This window comes from Capsicum annuum, chromosome 12, assembly GCF_002878395.1.
Source record: "Capsicum annuum cultivar UCD-10X-F1 chromosome 12, UCD10Xv1.1, whole genome shotgun sequence".
Lineage (NCBI taxonomy): Eukaryota > Viridiplantae > Streptophyta > Magnoliopsida > Solanales > Solanaceae > Capsicum > Capsicum annuum.
In genome coordinates, this window is record NC_061122.1 from 198,387,318 (window position 1) to 198,405,562 (window position 18,245).

The window sequence follows — 18,245 nt, forward strand, 5'->3', positions numbered from 1 at the left end:
TACCATGGTTCTATGTTCACTATGATTTTTTGGAGAGCCTTTCGGATAGTTGGGCACTCATGTCGATCTTAGTACAACCTTTCATCCGTGGACAGGTGGTTAGTTGGAGTAGACTATTATGGTGCTTGAGGATATGCTCCGAGCTTGTGTTATGGAATTTGGAGTCCAGTGGGAGGAGTATTTAGCCTTGGTTGAGTTTGCATATAATAGAAACTATCATTCGAGTATGGAGATGGAGTATTTTTTGGCATTTCATGGTAGGAGATATCGTTCTCTGGTTGGATGATTTGAGACTTCTGAGGCTAGGCCCCGTGGTACTGATATGCTTCAGGAGTCATTGGATAGAATCCGGGTGATTCAGAATAGGCTGAGAGCGGCTCAGAGTAGGCCGAAGGACTATGTAGACCGTAGGCTTCGTGCCTTGATATTTGGAGTTGGTGATCGTCTATTCTTCTGTGTATTGCCCATGAAGGGTGTGATGAGGTTCGAGAGGTAGGGAAAGCTCAGTCCTAAATATATTAAACCTTTCAAGATTCTCCACGCAGTTGGTAAGGTGGCTTATAAGTTAGCTCTAAATCCAGATTTTGTCTTTGTTCATCCAGTTATCCATGTCTCCATGTTGCAGAGATACATTTTTTATCCATATCATGTGCTTAGATGGGACTCGATCTAGTTGGATGAGTGTTTGACCTTTGTGGAGGAGCCTGTGCTCATTTTGGCTAGTGATATCAGGCGGTTGCACACTAGAGAGATTTCTGTAGTTCAGGTTCAGTGGAAGCACCGCCTAGTGTAGGAGGCCACTTGGGAGATTGAGAGTGAGATGCGAACTCGGTATCCTCACCTATTCAAGACTTTAGGAACATCCTAATCCTTAACTTTTAGGGGCGAAAGTTCCTTTAGTAGCTGATATTGTAATGACTGTTAGGTTATTTTTCATATTTTCTCTTATTTTCATTGTTAGAGCTTTTCTATAGTTGCCTCAAGTCATTTATGACTTGCTAGATCTGTGTCACATCCCGAACCAGGGGCTGGCCATGAAGGACATCTCAAGTTCATCAAGGACTGGAGACCACCCCCTTACCTGGCCAAATCGAAACACAACACAATCAGCAGCGGATAAATTTTGAACATATAACAAGATAGAAAATTAAATAACTTAAAATTTCTTAGGGATGTCCAACAAACAACTCCCAATCCAGAGTAATCCACAAAGCCTCTACGACAAAACCAAATATAATCTAAGTCGGGACATGCCCTCGATGATATCCAAAACTGAAACCAAAGGAATAGTCTATGACACGAAATAAATCAAGAAGTGACAACCTTCCAGAAGAAGGAAGCTCACCGCTTCTAGCTAACTCACAAATGGTCCAAGATCACATATTACTACGTAGGATAAGTAGAAATGTCTTTGTTCCCTACATTGCGTAGGGATACAACGTCTTGAGACAGTTACCGGGTTGAGATCTAGCATATAACTTAGGGATAAGGGGACAAAATAATGCCATTATCCACAGTTAAAATCATCCAAATCCAAAAGCACACAATCATATGCATATACATATACGTAAATATAACATGCTGGGATAGGGAACAAGACTTAGCATGAACTTTAAGACATTATACTGGACTGTATAGCTTTACCATCCTAATAATAGCCCATAGTCTATATAGGTCCAACTGTCACCCCTTGGTCGGGCCCCAGCGTGTGTTAGCCACACGAACTGGAGATATCATAGAAGGCCGGGGAATCCTTATATACAACACCATCCATGAAATAGATATACATATAGTGTGACACAAGCACACAGTCATCGATACCAACCCTCACATCGAAAAATGTGAGTTTCTAATATTAGTCCTTCTGGATGTCCACCTACACGGCTAGCTACACAACCCCCTTTAAGACAAATTTAAACATTTACAATATAACCTATCTGATAGTTCAAGGAGTGAATCATTAAGGCATCATTAAGTGGTATCGCCATACCAACTATAGCTTGCAAGTGAATGTCATTAGGCCCACTTGGGGGAATCCTTGTTTCCCCAAACTCCATTATTAAATCAACTTGGGGGGATTCCTAGTACCCCGCAAGGTTTTCAAGATCATTATTCTCTTGGGGGAATCCTTGTACTGCACAAGTTTTTCAAGATCATTCTTGTCCATTATCCATTTATGCAATGTATAGATTTTTAAAAAAGTAGTCCAAGCCAAATGACTATTCACATTCCAAAACCAATTATGCAAGTGGGGTGAGGTTCTCATCAATTTCAATATCAAAATCTAATTGTTTGGGGGAATCCTTGTACCCCTATTTCTATTATTTGCAAATTTGGGAAATAATTGTACCCCTACTTCATTCACCATTACCATGCACCCCAATGAGTTCACAAATCATCAATTCAATGCATAATAAATCCATAATAATCGTAGGAAAAGCATTTAAACAATTTACATTCAAAACCCACAACCCATCATTCAAAATCCAACATTAAAACCATGTGAATATTAAACCAAGTCATGCAATTATGAAAACACATATTTAGAGAGAAAGATACATGCCTTAATCACCAAGAAATTAGAAGAAGAAACCACACTTGAGACCTAAAAGACCAAACTCTTGAAACCGTAGTCTTGTCTTTGAATGGGGGATTTGAGAGTTTGAGAGAGTGTTTACAATTGATAAGTGTTGAAAATAGGTCCCAATATGATTTAAGGTCGTGGGTCTTAAGTGGGAAAAGAGGGAAATATCCATAGCGCCTTTAATTAAAAGCTACAAATTTATCGCTAGAGATGTCGGGTCTCCTTACGACTCATAAGGACACACTACGACTCACACCCCATGATTCATAGAATGACTATATGACTCGTAGGGGCCTATTCGTAATCAAGACAAAAACTTCTAGGTACATACTAGTAACCCTACAATTGGTACGTTACGACTCATATAGATACATTACGACTTGTGACCCCTAGTCACAGTCATAATAGAAACTTCAGGCTAGCACACTAGTCTGGCTATGACTGGGGTTTTTAAGACTCGTATAGAGACCTTACGACTCATAGCGTGATTCATAGGTTGGGAAGTGAGCTCAAACCTCAGGAATTTTTCAAGGACAAAAGTCTGAGGTGTTATATTCTCCCCCCCTACCCCCTCCCTAGGATCATTCATCATCAAACAATGGGACAAGGCATTCATTAGCATGATTTAACACAAGACACAACCACTATGTCCTTTAACAAAGACAAAAAACAAAGATATTAAGTAATATACATACCTTAAGCACTATTATTCGAACGGGTAATCAGAATGTATATTTGGACTTTATGTCCTCTTCTGCTTCCCAAGTAACTTCTTTAACCTTATGATTCCTCTATAGAACCTTCACCGAAGCCACATCTATAGTCCTCAAATGATGGACTTGCCGATCCAAGATCTCCACCAGGACTTCCTCGTAAAATAAGGAGTCTGACAAGCCCACATTTTCTAAAGAAAAAACCAAGGAAGGAACGCCCACACACTTCTTTAACATTGACACATGAAATGTCGGATAGGTTGAACCCAAACTAATAGGCAATTCCAACTCATATACGATGCTGCCCACTCACCTCAAAATCAAGTAAGGGCCAACATAACAGAGACTGATCTTCCCCTTCCTTCCAAACCTCGTCACTCTCTTAATGGGAGACACCTTTAAGAACACCCAATCACCAACATCAATCTCCAACTCCCTTTGAATCGCATCCATAAAGGACTTTTGGCAACTTTGGGCGGTCTTAAGCCTGTCCCTAATTACCTTCACCTTCTCCATGTCCTGATAAACCAAATCAAGATCAAACAATCTAGCCTTACCAACTTCGAACCACCCAATAGGAGAACAACATCTCCTACCATACAAAGCCTAGAATAGAGCCATCCAAAGTTAAAATGATAACTGTTATTATATGTAAACTCTATGAGAGGCAAATGATCAACCCAACTACCACCAAAGTCAATCACATAATCCCTTAGCATATCTTCCAAGATTTGAATAGTCCTATCTGCTTGTCTATCAATTTGAGGGTGGAAAGCAGTGCTAAGGTTCACCTTAATTCTCAAACCTCTTAGAAATAAAAACTAAAAGCACAACAAGAACTGCATACCTCAATCAGATATAACAAAAATAGGTGCACCATAAAACTTGATGATCTCCTAAATGAAAAGTTTAGTGCAATCCTCTGCGGAAAAAGTAGTCCTTATAGGCAAGAAATGATCATACTTGGCCATCCTATCCACGATGACCCAAATCAAATCAAACAAGTGGTGAGATCGTGGAAGACTAGTAACAAAGTCCATGTTAATTACTTCCCACTTTCACACGAGCAACTTAACCTCTTGAGACAAACCACCAGGCCTAAAGTGTTTCACCTTCACTTGATGGCAAACCATACACTTGGCCAAAAAATTGGCCACGTCTCTCTTCATATTGTTCCACCAATAGGTCTTTTTCAAGTCAAGGTACATCTTTGTCGAACCAAGATGAACAGCATACCTCGACTCATGAGCCTCAGCAATGATCCTCTCGCACAACCCATCAACATTGGGAACACACAATCTACCTTGGTACCTCAAGATACCATTACCACAAATCTCAAAAGACATGACTTTTTATAGCCCACATCATCCTTAATTTGCATCAAGATAGGATCCAAAACCTGTTTCTTCTTTACCTCAACACCAAGAGATGAATTCACTACCTCTTGAACAACCACACCTCTATCCTCAGAGTCTTAAACACAAAGTCTAAGATTAGACAAATGGTGAATATCCTTCACCAATCCTTATTTTTCTTCCTCTACATGCGATAATCTAACATAGACAACCTACTAAGAGCATCAGCAATCGCATTAGCTTTACCTGGATAATAATAGAGACTCATGTTGTAATTCTTGAGTAACTTAAGGCATCTCCTTTTCTTGAGATTCAACTTCTTCTGGGTGAACACATACTACAATCTCTTGTTATTAGAATATATATCAACATGAACTCCAGACAAGTAATGGCACCAAATATTCAAAGCAAAAACCACTACCAGCAACTCTAAATCACGAGTCGAATAATTTTTCCTATGCACCTTAAGCTGCCTAGAAGCATAAGCCACAACCTTACCATGTTGCATCAAAATGCAACCCCAACCCTACATTAGATGCATCATAATATACAATGAAACCATTAGTACCCTCGGGTAGGGTCAAGAGCAGAGTTGAAATTAATTTATCCTTCAACTTCTCAAAGCTACCCTCACAAGCATCGGACCATAAAAACTTCACCTTCTTTTGAGTTAACTTAGTCAATAGAGAAACAATCGAAGAGAAACTCTCCACAAAACTCCTATAATACCTGGCTAAAAATAAAAAGCTCTAAATATCGGTTGTAGTCGTGGGTCTCGGCCACTTTTGCACCACCTTTACCTTTTGTGCATCCATCATGATCCCTTCACTAGAAACAACATAATCCAGAAAAGTAACAGCATTCAACTAGAACTCGCACTTAAAAAATTTATAAAATAACTACTGATCCTTAAGGGTTTGAAACACTATACGAAGGTGATCATCATGATTTGCCTTGCTCTTAGAATAATCTAAGATTGTCATCAATAAACACAATCATAAACAAATCTAGGAATTGATGGAATACCCAGTTCATGATATCTATGAATGCAATCGGAGCATTAGTCAAACCAAAGAACATCACCAAAAACTCAAAATGACCATATTGGGTTTGGAAAGTAGTCTTAGGGATATCCACCACCCTAGTCTTCAATTGATGATAACCCGACCCAAGATCAATCTTAGAAAAGTACTTAGCACCCTAAAGTTGGTCGACCCAATCATATCATAGGGAGAGGGTACTTATTCTTCACAGTCATCATATTCAATCGGCAATAATCTATACACATCCAAAGGGAGCCATCCTTCTCGCATGAATAGTGCAGGATCAAACACTAGGGCGTACAAGACCCTTATCAAGAAGATCTTTTAACTGCTCCTTGAGTTCTTTCAACTTGAGTTCTTTCAACTCAGTTGGAGGCATTCTATAAGAAGGGATGGACATAAAATAGATAGCAGAGAGAAGATTAATCCAAAAATATATTTCCCTATTGGGAGGAATACCAGGAAGATCATTAGGAAAAACCTCAAAAAAATTGTTAACCACGGAAACAAAATACAAAGAAGGACCCTTCGAGTTAGAATCTTTAAACCGGATTAAATGATAAAAAAAACCCCTTGGAAATTAAATTTTAGGCTCTAAGGTAAGAAATAAACCTTCCCTTAGGCACTAGGGAACTCTTTTCCCATTCTATAACTGACTCATTAGGAAATTTGAAAATGACCTTATGGGTTCAACAATTAAGAGAGGCATAGCATGAATGAAGCCAATCCATCCTTAAAATTACATCAAAACCAATCACTTCCAACTCTATCAAGTCTGCCAAGGTTTCCCTACCATAGATAGATACCACGCAACCCTTATAGACCCTTCTAGCAAGGAGTCACCCATCAGGGTCGATATAGAAAAAGGGTCAAAAATTCACTTAGGACCAAAACCAAAATGAACAGCCACATATGGGGTCACATATGAAATAGTAGACCCCAGATCAAGTAAACAATGCACTTTACAAGAGAATAGCTTTAACATACCAGTAACAATATTGGGAGATGCCTCTGACTCCTAATGGATTGTGAGAGCATATAGATAATTTTGGCCAGTGTTAGAGCCAGAAGTAGCACCGTTCAGTGCAATAGCTGATGATGTGGCAACCATAACCTTATTAGACTAGTGGCTACCTTACCCACGGGATAATTTCTCTGTGTATGTCCAAGTTGACCATAATTGAAACATTGGTTCCTCCCTTCATCACAGAAACCATGATGCAACTGACCACAAAACTGATAAGGAGGATCGATTGGGGCTGACTATTTTCTACGAACCTAACACCAGGCACTTTGTGCCTTATAACCACTGTCAACCTGGAAACAACGATCACCGAATAGATTTGGATAAGGAGCACTATCCATAGAATAAGAACCAAAATTTCCCTACTTCTTTGTAAATCATTACCTGTCATCTCCACCACTCTGTTATAGACCTCCATCTTGATCTAAATATAAAAACTTCTTACTCTGTCTCTCTCCAATATTTGCTTGCTTCTTCTTTTCCTCTTCAACCTATTGTATATAAACAACAAGCCTAGAGATATCTATGTCATTATTCAGCAAGGCAGTCTTACACTCCAACAACAAGTCATGGGATAACCTAAAAGCAAATTTCCTCATCCTAGCCCTTATGATAGACATTAGCTAAGGAGCATAGCGAGACAACTGATGATATTTCAAGGTAAACTCCTTCACACTCATCTTGCCCTGCTTTAGATTCACAAGCTCCTCATCTTTCTTCTCTCTCATCTCCTGAGGAAAGAAGCAGTTAAGAAAGGCACTAGAAAAATCATCCCATATGACTGTCTAAGCATCATCCCCTCTTAACTTTCTTACTCCTCATACCACTGATATGCCACATCCTTGAGCTAGTATGCAGAAAACTCTACACCTTCAAATTTAGAAGCATGCACCACTTGGAAAATCTTTTCCATCTCATATATGAATCCATAAGGATCCTCCTCAACCTTGGGACTAGTGAAAGTCGGAGGACTCAACCTCATGAACTGACCAACCCTTGTTGCCTTATAAGAAAGAGTGGTGGGATCAACACGCTCCAACTGGCATGACTGAGAGGCCACCAACCAAGTAAGCATATGAATCAATTGGCAAAACTCATCATTAGACACATCCCCCTGAGGCATTTGGGCAAAAGTACATCAGCCCAAGGATACTGAAGAGGAATACTAGGGATAAGTGAAACTCCATGAGGGAATCAAAAACAAGGACCCTAGACTGGGTCTGTACCATATAATGAGGACAAGTTCCGTCCTTATTGCCCTCAAGCAATACCGAAGAGTTTCCACAAATATTAGATTTTCTGGGAGGCATTATCTGAAATGTGAAGAAATGGGAATTAGAGGAGACTTCAACATCCTAGACTCCACAACCCAAAAGTAAAACACAAGGAAGGGAAACATTACTAAATTCCTCGTAGCCTCTCCCTTATAAGTGTGGCGCGCTACACACATAAAAAAGAGACTCTACTTGGCACGGCTTTATGGACACCTAATTGACCATGAACCTAGGCTCTAATACAAACTTTGTCATGACCTGAACTAGGGTATGGACGTAATGGGTATCTCAAGTCCATCGAGGATCGGAGACCACCCCCTTGCCTAGTAAAATTAAAACACAACATAACCAGCAGCAGATAAATTTCAAAGATATAAAAAGATAGAAAATAAGATAACTTAAAATTTCTTACGGATGTCCAACCAATAACTCCCAATCCACAATAATCCACAAAGCCTCTATGAAAGAATAGAATATAATCCAAGTCTAGACATGCCCCTGATGATAGCCAAAATTGAAAACAAAGGAATAGTCTATGAAATAAAATAAATCATGAAGTAACAACCTTTCAAAAGAAGAAGGTTCACCACTTTAAGCTAACTCGTGGACAGTCCAAGATCACATATCACTATGCAGGATAAGCTAAAGCATCTTTATTCCCTCCATCACATGGGGATATAACATTCGAAGATGGTTAACGGGTTGATAACTAGAATATAACTCAAGGATAAAGGGATAAAATAAAGCCATGATCCATAGTTAAAATCATCCAAATCCAAAGCACACTATCATATGCACATAGATAAATATGACATATCAAAATAAGGAACCAGGCTTAGCATAAACTGTAAGACATTGGCTTGGGCTATGTAGCTTGACTGTCCTAATGATAACCTATTGGTTTATGGGTCCAGCTATCATCCTCTGGTTGGGCCCTAGTGCGTGTTAACTACATATATCAAAAATATCATAGAAGGTCGAGGAATCTTTTTACCCTACGCCATCCATGACACAGATATACATATAGTGTGACACAAGCACACAGTCATTTAGACCAACCCCCATGTCGGCAAATGTGAGTTTCTAATATTAATCCATCGGGACCTCCACCGACATAGCTAGCTACACAACCCCCTTTAATCCCAATTTAAATATTTAGCACATAACCCATCCATTAGGTCAAGGAGTCAATCATTAAGACATCATTAAGTGGTATCATCATACCGACTATAGATTGTAATAAAATGTCACTAAGCCCTTAATTGGGGGAATCCTTATACTCCCGAACTCCATTTTTAAATAATAGGGGGATTCCTAGTATCCCACAATATTTTTAAGATCATTATTCACTTGGGGAATCCTTGTACCCCAAAAGGTTTTCAAGATCATTCTTAGGGAATCTGAGTGCGCCATCACACTCAGAACATCAAATTTACTGTGGTCATATAATTTATTTGCGTATACGAGATTCCAGATGAATTTTTAGGGCTTGACAGAAACTTGGAAGAACTTGCAAGTTTTAGCTATCATCTGGTGTAGCTGCAATCACAAGCCAAGGATCGTGATCGTGGTACCCTTGGCAGAGAAAGTGTGGTGATCACGAGAAAGGAGTTTTGCAATTTCAACATGTCTTTTTGATGCAATGAGTTATGATCGCATATCCTGGGCCATGATAGCGGGACCTAAGTACCTGGTATGAGTATAAATAGATGCAAAGTCATGAATTCAGCAATTTTTCACCCATTACTTGAGAGCAAAAAATCCTAAATAGTGTGATAGCTCAAAATTGAGACTTGTGGGTCACTTGGGAGCTTGATTAATATTTTTTTTCGTGATTATCTTCCAATTTTAGGTAAGAATTTACCCTTTTTTGGTGAAATTCCTTGATTTCTTACTCAAAACTCCAAAACCTTTAAGGCTTGATTTTAGCCCCAATTTAGCTTGGTTTTCATCCATTTTTTAGGATAATGATTTCTTGGGCTTGTAAGAATGTTGGGTTATTTTTAAAAATATGATTTCCGTAGGTGGGACCCACATGGGGTTTTGATGTGATTTTTGGACCCGAAGTACAATGGTGCAATACGGGTATCGCTATTCTCGTATTGATGAGTAGAATGTATTTTTTGATAGCTTGATCTCTTGATAAGTCTTCTCATATTGAAAAATTGATGGTTTAGCAGTTCGTTGAGATTTCTTCAGTGTCGAGGTAGGCTAGTATTATCTATTATTAGATTGAGCTATTTAATAGTATCCTTATTATATTATGTTAGATTTGGGATGTTTTAGGTGTTGTATTAATAAAATACAGGACTTGGGTTATTTGAACCATTTAGGCTAAACTGAAATCATAAAGTTGAAATATTTAGCTTGTTTCCTCATCCCTTAGGAGAATTGGACTTTATTACTCATGTTTAGCATGAGAATGTCTTTGATTGCTCAAGATTAAGTAAAATTATTTAGTCACTCATTATTAGGGTAATTTTGACCTAGTTGCTTATACTAATGAAGGCTGCCCTAGTTTTCATTGGACTTAGTTAAAGTGCTTGAGAAGAATCTCTTCCTTAGGAAAAGTTGTTGCTTGTTATACATCTAAGAGTGAATTTAGATACCTTAGCCTAGTCCAGAGTAAAAATTTTCTTAGAATTTATTTTAAGGATTTAGAAGTGGGCTCTTCAATCCGCCATAAGTCAAGATTGATGAATAGCTCTTTTGAAACCCTTATACACTTAGTTAATTCCTAGAGAATGCTCTTTTAAAGCAATATTAAGGAACCTTGGTACTTGTTGGTTATGATGTATGATGTTAGAGGTAGTGCCTAAATGGTTATTCCCTATGTATGATTTATTGTTTAAAGCTTATGACGAGCTATTGATTATGCTATTATTTTGGCTATTGATTGGGCTACCAAATATACTATTGAATGAACCGTTGACTATGATACTATCTATGTGATAAATTATGTCATTGACTATGCTATGAATAAGCTATAGATTATACCATGGATTAGCTATTGCTCATGCTATTGATAAGCCATCTAATATGCTAATGATAAGCCTTTGACCATGCTATTAAAAAGCTATTTCCCATGCTATTACTTATGCTTATGATCATGCTAAACAATTATGCTAGTAATCATGCTAAGAAATACTCTTATCAATGATGTTAGCAATTGTGTTATTAATTATGATAGATGTAATTCTTATTAATCATATGAAAGTTATGCTATTAATTATGCGAGAAATCGTGATGCTTGACTATATTTGCACTTATGAAATTGATTATATACCCGATTTAATTTTGAAAGATGGTATTGACATTGATACCCCTCAAGGCTGTAGAATATTATGATGATACATTGATACCCAACAAGGGGTGAAAGATATTATGATGATACATTGATATTCGATAAGGCCGGAGGATATTATGATAATACATTGATATCCGATAAGGGTGGAGGATATTATGATGATACATTGATACCCGACAAGGATAGAGGATATTATGATAATACATTAATATTTGGCAAGGTCGGAGGATATTATAATGACACATTGATACCTGACAAGGCTAGAGGATGATTATATTGATGTGCCTATGTGCACATTTACCGGATCGAGTCTGACTATGCCCTATGTACGAATTCTATGTATATATATGTATGGATATATCCTTATGTGTAGTTGGGTATGATATTGATGTTAGGGATACTAGTTATAGCCCAAAAGTGGTGAAAATGATAATTTGTGATCTTGTGCGGATTAGTGATAATTATCAATTAGTGATAAATAAGGATTGGTGGTGAATATGATTTAAGTGACCAATCATGACCAGTTGATAAATGAGGATTAGTTGGTAAAGGTTGATTAGTTAATAAATATCGATTAGTTGATAGATATTGGCTAGTTGATAACTAATGATTAGCAGATATGTGGTGAATAGTTGTTAAAAGATGACTAGCGGATATATGATGGCTAGTAATCAAATACATTAGTTAATAAGAGATGGTTAGCTAATAAATAGGGGCTAGTGAGTATGAATGATATGATTGTTAAATGATGGTGAGATTATGAAATGTGGGTACTTTGTTAAATGTTGATAAATGATGGATTGATGATAAATTATGGAATGGTGGTTAAATGACGAGTTGATTATTGTAAGAGATGAATGGTTGCTTTAGTCTATCTTCGAGTGTACTCTCTAGGCATATGGGAGTCTGTGATAAGTTATTTACTTTCTGCATGAACTAACGCATAGGAGCCAATTTTGTAGTTTGTGATGCCTTGTGTGATGCCTTGTGATGCATTTTTACTCTGATTTATTTACTTATATTGTACCGTAATGTTGGCATGGGTTGATGCCTTGTGTTATATTGTTATTCCGGCTAAATTGCTTATTATGTACAACAGTATTGGAAGATGATTCAGGTTTATTTTTGTACCTTGACTTAGTTATGTTATCTTACATTTTTCATATTTATATCATGATTTAGCTCAGTCGGCCGGTTATGCCTATTGAGTACCCATTGTTTTGGTACTCATACTATACTTTTGTACCTTTTTGGTGCAGATCCAAGTACTAGCTATCATCATTGATCGTGTTGTGTTTATATTTTTGAAGATAGGGTGAGCTTTTGGAGTTTGAGTCGCCCATTTTCCTCTATCTTTTATTTTTAGTCTTTTGGCATCGAGATAGACATTGTCGACTATTCTAAGTCTTTAAGTTATAATACTATTAGATGCTCTTGTACTGGCTCTACCAGGTCGTGGGATGGTATCTTATATTGACTGTTTTATCTATTTAGAACACTTTTCTTAATTATGAATTATGTTCTTGAATTTTGCATATCTTGGGCATTTCCTACAGAATTAACCCATTACATTAGCTCCGGCTTATGGTTTGGCTTACCTACTCGCCAGATTAGTAGTTGTCATTATGACTCGCAAATCGGGTCATGACATTTCTATTTTTTTCCTTAATTAGCTATATTAATTGTTTTACTGATACTTTGTTTGGATGGTGGTTTATCATGATTTCATAATAGACGGTATAGTATGGTATGGTATGGTATGATATAGTATAGTACAATATAGTACAATACAATGTTTGGATGAACTGTATCGTTCACTGTTGTTTAATAACAGTTTTATTGTTTGGTTTGATAGTATGATACTGTATCGTAACTTATAAGTTTACCAAAATACCCTTAATTATTATAAATGTTAAATTTATTAACAATTGTTAATAAAATAATTTTTGTCTGCTAATTTATCACAAATTATGTCATTAAATATATTAAGTTGTTAAATTCATGTAAATTTTGACTAAAATTAATGCAAGAGTAGATCAAAATAAAAGTAATCGGAGTCATTTTTTATATCAACAAGTTTCATTTTCTTTTAGTGTTTTGAAACGTGACCAGCAATGACAAGTACAAAATTTGAATGCATCTTTTGTGTATGCTACGGGTATGTTCGATATGGAATAAAAAATCTAGAAAAATAAATGATTTCTTACTTATTTTCTTCTGTTCGTTACGCAAATAGAAAAATATTTTCTAAAAATATTTGTATATATTTAACACAAAACAATGAGAACAAATAGGCTAAGGAGGGTGAGGTAGGAAAAGATTATGAACCTTTTGTTCAAAAGAATATTTGGGGGTGGGTAGTGGAGTAGGGGATCAAGGGTAGGGTAGGGGTAGTGGTGGGGTAAGAAAAAATTTTTAAATTTTTTTAAAATAAAATATATATATATATATATATATATATATATATATATATATATATTTGTAGGTAGGTGCATGGGGAGAGGCTGGTAGGAGGTGGCGGTGGAGTAAAATTTTTGTAAAACTTCTTAAAATGTAAAAAAATTGATTTGGGAGAGGGGTTGGTAAGTGGGGGGGGGGGGGGGGGGGGGGGGGGGGGGGGGGGGGGAAGAAAAATTTTTGAATTTTTTTTAAAAAATAGTTTTCAAAAAAAAAAATTGGGGTGGGGGTTTAGTAAGGGTCGGGGTCGGAGTCAGGGTACGGGATAAGAAAAAAGTTTAAAATTTTAAAAAAAGAAATTTAAATAAATTTTTTTTTTGACGGGGTGGGGAAGGGGAAGTGGGAGGGGTAGGAGGTGGAGTTAAATAATATGAGGTAAAGGATAAATTAGAATTACATAATATTAAATAAGGGCATAATTGAAAAAAAAAAATAAGCAAACCATGGATACCACCAAATTGGTGGTTACATAAAGTACGGGTTTTCATGATTATCAAATCATGAAATTAAACCGTACCATACCATACATTTTAATAAACAATCAAAACAAACATGATTTCCTTAGTAACCATATCATGAAAAAACACCATCCAAACAGTGTGTGAATATATCACCAGCGATGTATCCCTTATAGTCGGATGTATCGAAAAACAAAAAAAATAGAATTTTATGAAATTTTAATAAAAATTAGGATAGAGTGTAAATAGAAGTAAACTAGTAGGGACTTATGTTAGTTTTATTTAATTATAATGTGTCCATTAACAGGAATTATACATGCCTTCTCGGTTGAATTTCTTACCAAACACAATCTCACTCCATTTTCCAGAAGTAGTTTTGCAATCTCAATCATATCCAAACACGTTCTCATTAAATTCCTTACCAAACACATTCTCATTTATTGTATTGCTCTTTCATATTCGTGAGAAGGAGAATCATATCTGAGTTTTTTTTTTTTTTCCATAGTTTCTTTACCAACTACGTTCTCATTTATTATTAAAAGATAGTCATAGAAGGAGTTAATGTTGGTGAAACATGCGGTCCATGGAGATGCCTAGTGAGTCATCCACTTCCGTGCAATCCACAAAGGTAGGTGCGACAGATTTAGATAGCAATACATCTAGTTGACAATATAATACTAATGAAGAACATCAGAATAGGGAGGGAGTCTGATAAATGGTTGCTTTTCTAGTTTTCCTGTAGTTGGTTCTAATTAGTGCAAGCAACATGTTTTGTGTGATGATTTCTTGAAATATGCTATAACAAAGGGATCAGGTATCAAAACGCAAGGCATTTAAATCAAAAGCTGGTGATTTGTTAACCGATGAGCCAAACTATCTAGTATCATTTGTTCAGACGAAGCATAACCATGAATTACACCTTGATATGATTGGTTTATGGTTCTCATAAGAGAGTATCGACCACACTGAAAAGGGCTCCTGTGGCTAATGATAGAGTCCGTATGTAATGAACCTCATGATCATTTTACTCGTATTCATGAATTTCTGTTGTCGCTTTTCTATAACTGTCCCAAGTTATTTATAATTTGTTGGGACTGTTAATTCGGTTTTCAGATAGTTCCTTGGAGAATTTTAGTAATACAAATATATTATGGAATATTTAATCCAAATTGACATTTATTAAAAATATACTTTATTTTTAGTTATGATATATCTATGTTACTTTATAAAAAGGTTTATAACTTAATAATATTTTAAACGGAGATAGTAAATCTAGATTTGTTAAAATATTATTATTATATACTAGATGTTTTATTAGAAATAATTTCTATTAATTATGATATATTCAAAATATGATATTTATTTTACCACGAACCTATACAATAACCAAGCATATACATAACGGGATCAAATTTGATAATTTATATATATGTGTGTATTTGTACGTTGCATATATGTCACTTAGGTGCCAAGATATTTGTTAAGTATCCAAAGGTAGACTAATTGTCAACTATGGGATTAACTAAGAGTTAGTGGGTTAGGCAATAAGCAATAAGTTAGGTCATTATCTTAAATTGTCGGCTACGACACCTAACACTTATATATATTTAGTTCATTACGTATATATAAAAATATATATATATAAATATATATATATATATATATATATATATATATATATATATTTGTACTTTTACAATGATATGATATATTGTTATATATACAGAGCCTGTACAAATTTATTAAGAATGGCTTTTACGAGAAATCCACTGACCTATAACTGGTCATTGAGAGAGAAATTAATTATTTACAAGTTGTTCAAGCTCGGGTTCTAGTGGAGCACTATTTGGATGCTTCTCGGAGAAGTTTTCAGCTTTGGCGTTTAGGTAGGCTAGGTTTACCCTATTTTCAGATTGAGCTTATTTAGGGTAATTGTGTGCTATTATGATAGTGTTGGACAGGTAGTTGTAGTTTGTGCATCATTTAATATAAATATCATGCTTTATTTATTCGGTTAAAACTCTAGCTAATAAATTTTGGTTTCATTAACTTTTAGTATAATATAGTATTTATGAGATTAGGATGTGATAGTTAAGTTGTGAAACCTTTGAATCATCTCTTTTTAATTATGTTACATGAATGGTTATTTAAAAGTATTTTAACTACGTTTTAGGGTCAACATATACTTTATTTTTGTCATTTAATGTGAAATTTGACACATTGTGTCATCGGTTATGGTATGGTTTGGCTTTTTTAAAAAAGTATTTATAGTTGGATATAATTACTATAAGTTCCGACTCGAGTCCGGCATTTGAATGTGATGAGTTGAAATTTTCGGTACTGATTATTGTTGTTCCGGGAGTTGTGGTCTCTCTAAGTTTTAGTTCGAGTCTGACATCTGATTATGAGCTCTATTGTATATCATATATCTGGCCTCTTGTTATCAATCACTATTTTTTGTTTGAATCCGGCATACGTCCTCTTAATATTATTCACTACTACTAGTTTGAGCTCGATGTCTTTCGTAACAATCCATTGGTGTCGATTCAAGCCCGATGCGCATTTGGATTACTACTATGATTTGTTGGAATTGGTTCAGGTACGGGTTAATTATATTTATTTTCTTTAATTACCTATTAAGTATCCCACTGATTATGAGGTTACGGTTAGGTTAATTGTCTTTTTCAGTGTGTCTGGCGGGCTTATGGGGGCGCAGCCAGGTTATGTTCGATTTGCCTTTTATTAGTGCGTTATTTATATTTCTGTATTGCTTTTACTTATTACTTTATCACACTTGCATAGCTCGATAGTTGTTTTACCTTCTATCTTTATTTACTATTGACTTAGACTACACTCTCGCATTTTAGTTATATTTTTTCTATATTGAGATCAGTCAGTCGATGATGCCTACTTAATGTACCTTGGTTACATGGAACTTACGATGCTTAAAATGGTAAAAAATATGCTAATACTTAGGACTTTTTGTTATTTATGATGTGTGTTTTGTGTGTATTACAGGTGAATTAGGTTGGAGTGGTGTGGATCAAAAAAGAATGAAAAAACTCTGAAAATAATCAAAGTGTTGAATGGACTATGAGTCATTTAGTCATCTAACAACTCATTGACCAAGTCATGATGACACCAGTGAGGGTTGCTAATTGAAGGACCAAAGTTGAGGTTGACCACGACTCATTAAGCATGACAACGAGTCATGGTGTGAATCGTTTTGAGCAAGGAAGCAAAAGTCCTGAAGGTTAACAAGTTGAAGTCCCAATGGAAACTTATGAAGACTATGAGTCGTTAGGACTGGTAATGACTCATAGTGAGAAGTGGTTCTGAGCATAGAGAAAAAGTACTGAAAGTTGAAATTCACTGGAGTGACAACGAGTCCCAACCAATGACTTATTAGGTCTAATAACGAGTCATTATCACTGAGCATAGGAGAGAGAAATGAAGGCAGCTAACGAGTCGTTATGAGTGCTGACAACTCATTACCAAAAGCGTGACCACTATCGACTTAGTTTCCCTATTTTATTTTGGTTAGATTTTCTTTATTATTTTGAGAAACTATAAATACCCTTAAGGTACTCTTTTATTAGGGTACACACTTTATACTCTTACAAATATATATAGATCTCAAGATTGACTTTTAAGGTTGAAATCCTCTTGTTCTTGGTTTTTGATTTATTATTCAATTTGAGACTTTGGGTGTTCTTCATCGATTACTATGAGATTATTTCCATGCTTTCACTTATGAATTCTATGGCATTTATTACAACTTTGAGCAGCTAATTCCTTTAGCTAGGGTTGTGGAAAACCTGGCAGATTAACGAAGTATAAAGAGCTTAAAACTTACAAATTTAGCTATGTGTTGGGGACTTAGTTTTATTTTTAGCATATTAACTATATTGATTTTTAAATTAATCTCCCCGACCCCGATATGTAAGTTCTTGAGTTAATTCATGTTCAGGGGTGTAAGGAGCATGTCTCGGAAAAGTTTTGAATTTTTTGGATGAGGTTCGGGCCGTGT

The 18,245-nt window shown here is 35.9% G+C and overlaps 1 long non-coding RNA gene across 2 annotated transcripts; it reads left to right on the forward strand.

The window, feature by feature from the left end:
* Positions 1-14,467: 14,467 nt before the first annotated feature.
* On the forward strand, positions 14,468-17,876 carry LOC107870848. Of its 2 annotated transcripts, none has more exons than XR_007048284.1 (2): positions 14,468-14,843; positions 16,721-17,876. It is a non-coding gene; the product is annotated as an uncharacterized LOC107870848 (long non-coding RNA). The 2 variants fall into 2 exon arrangements; XR_001674475.2 differs by lacking the exon at positions 14,468-14,843 and adding an exon at positions 14,855-16,101.
* Positions 17,877-18,245: the final 369 nt, after the last annotated feature.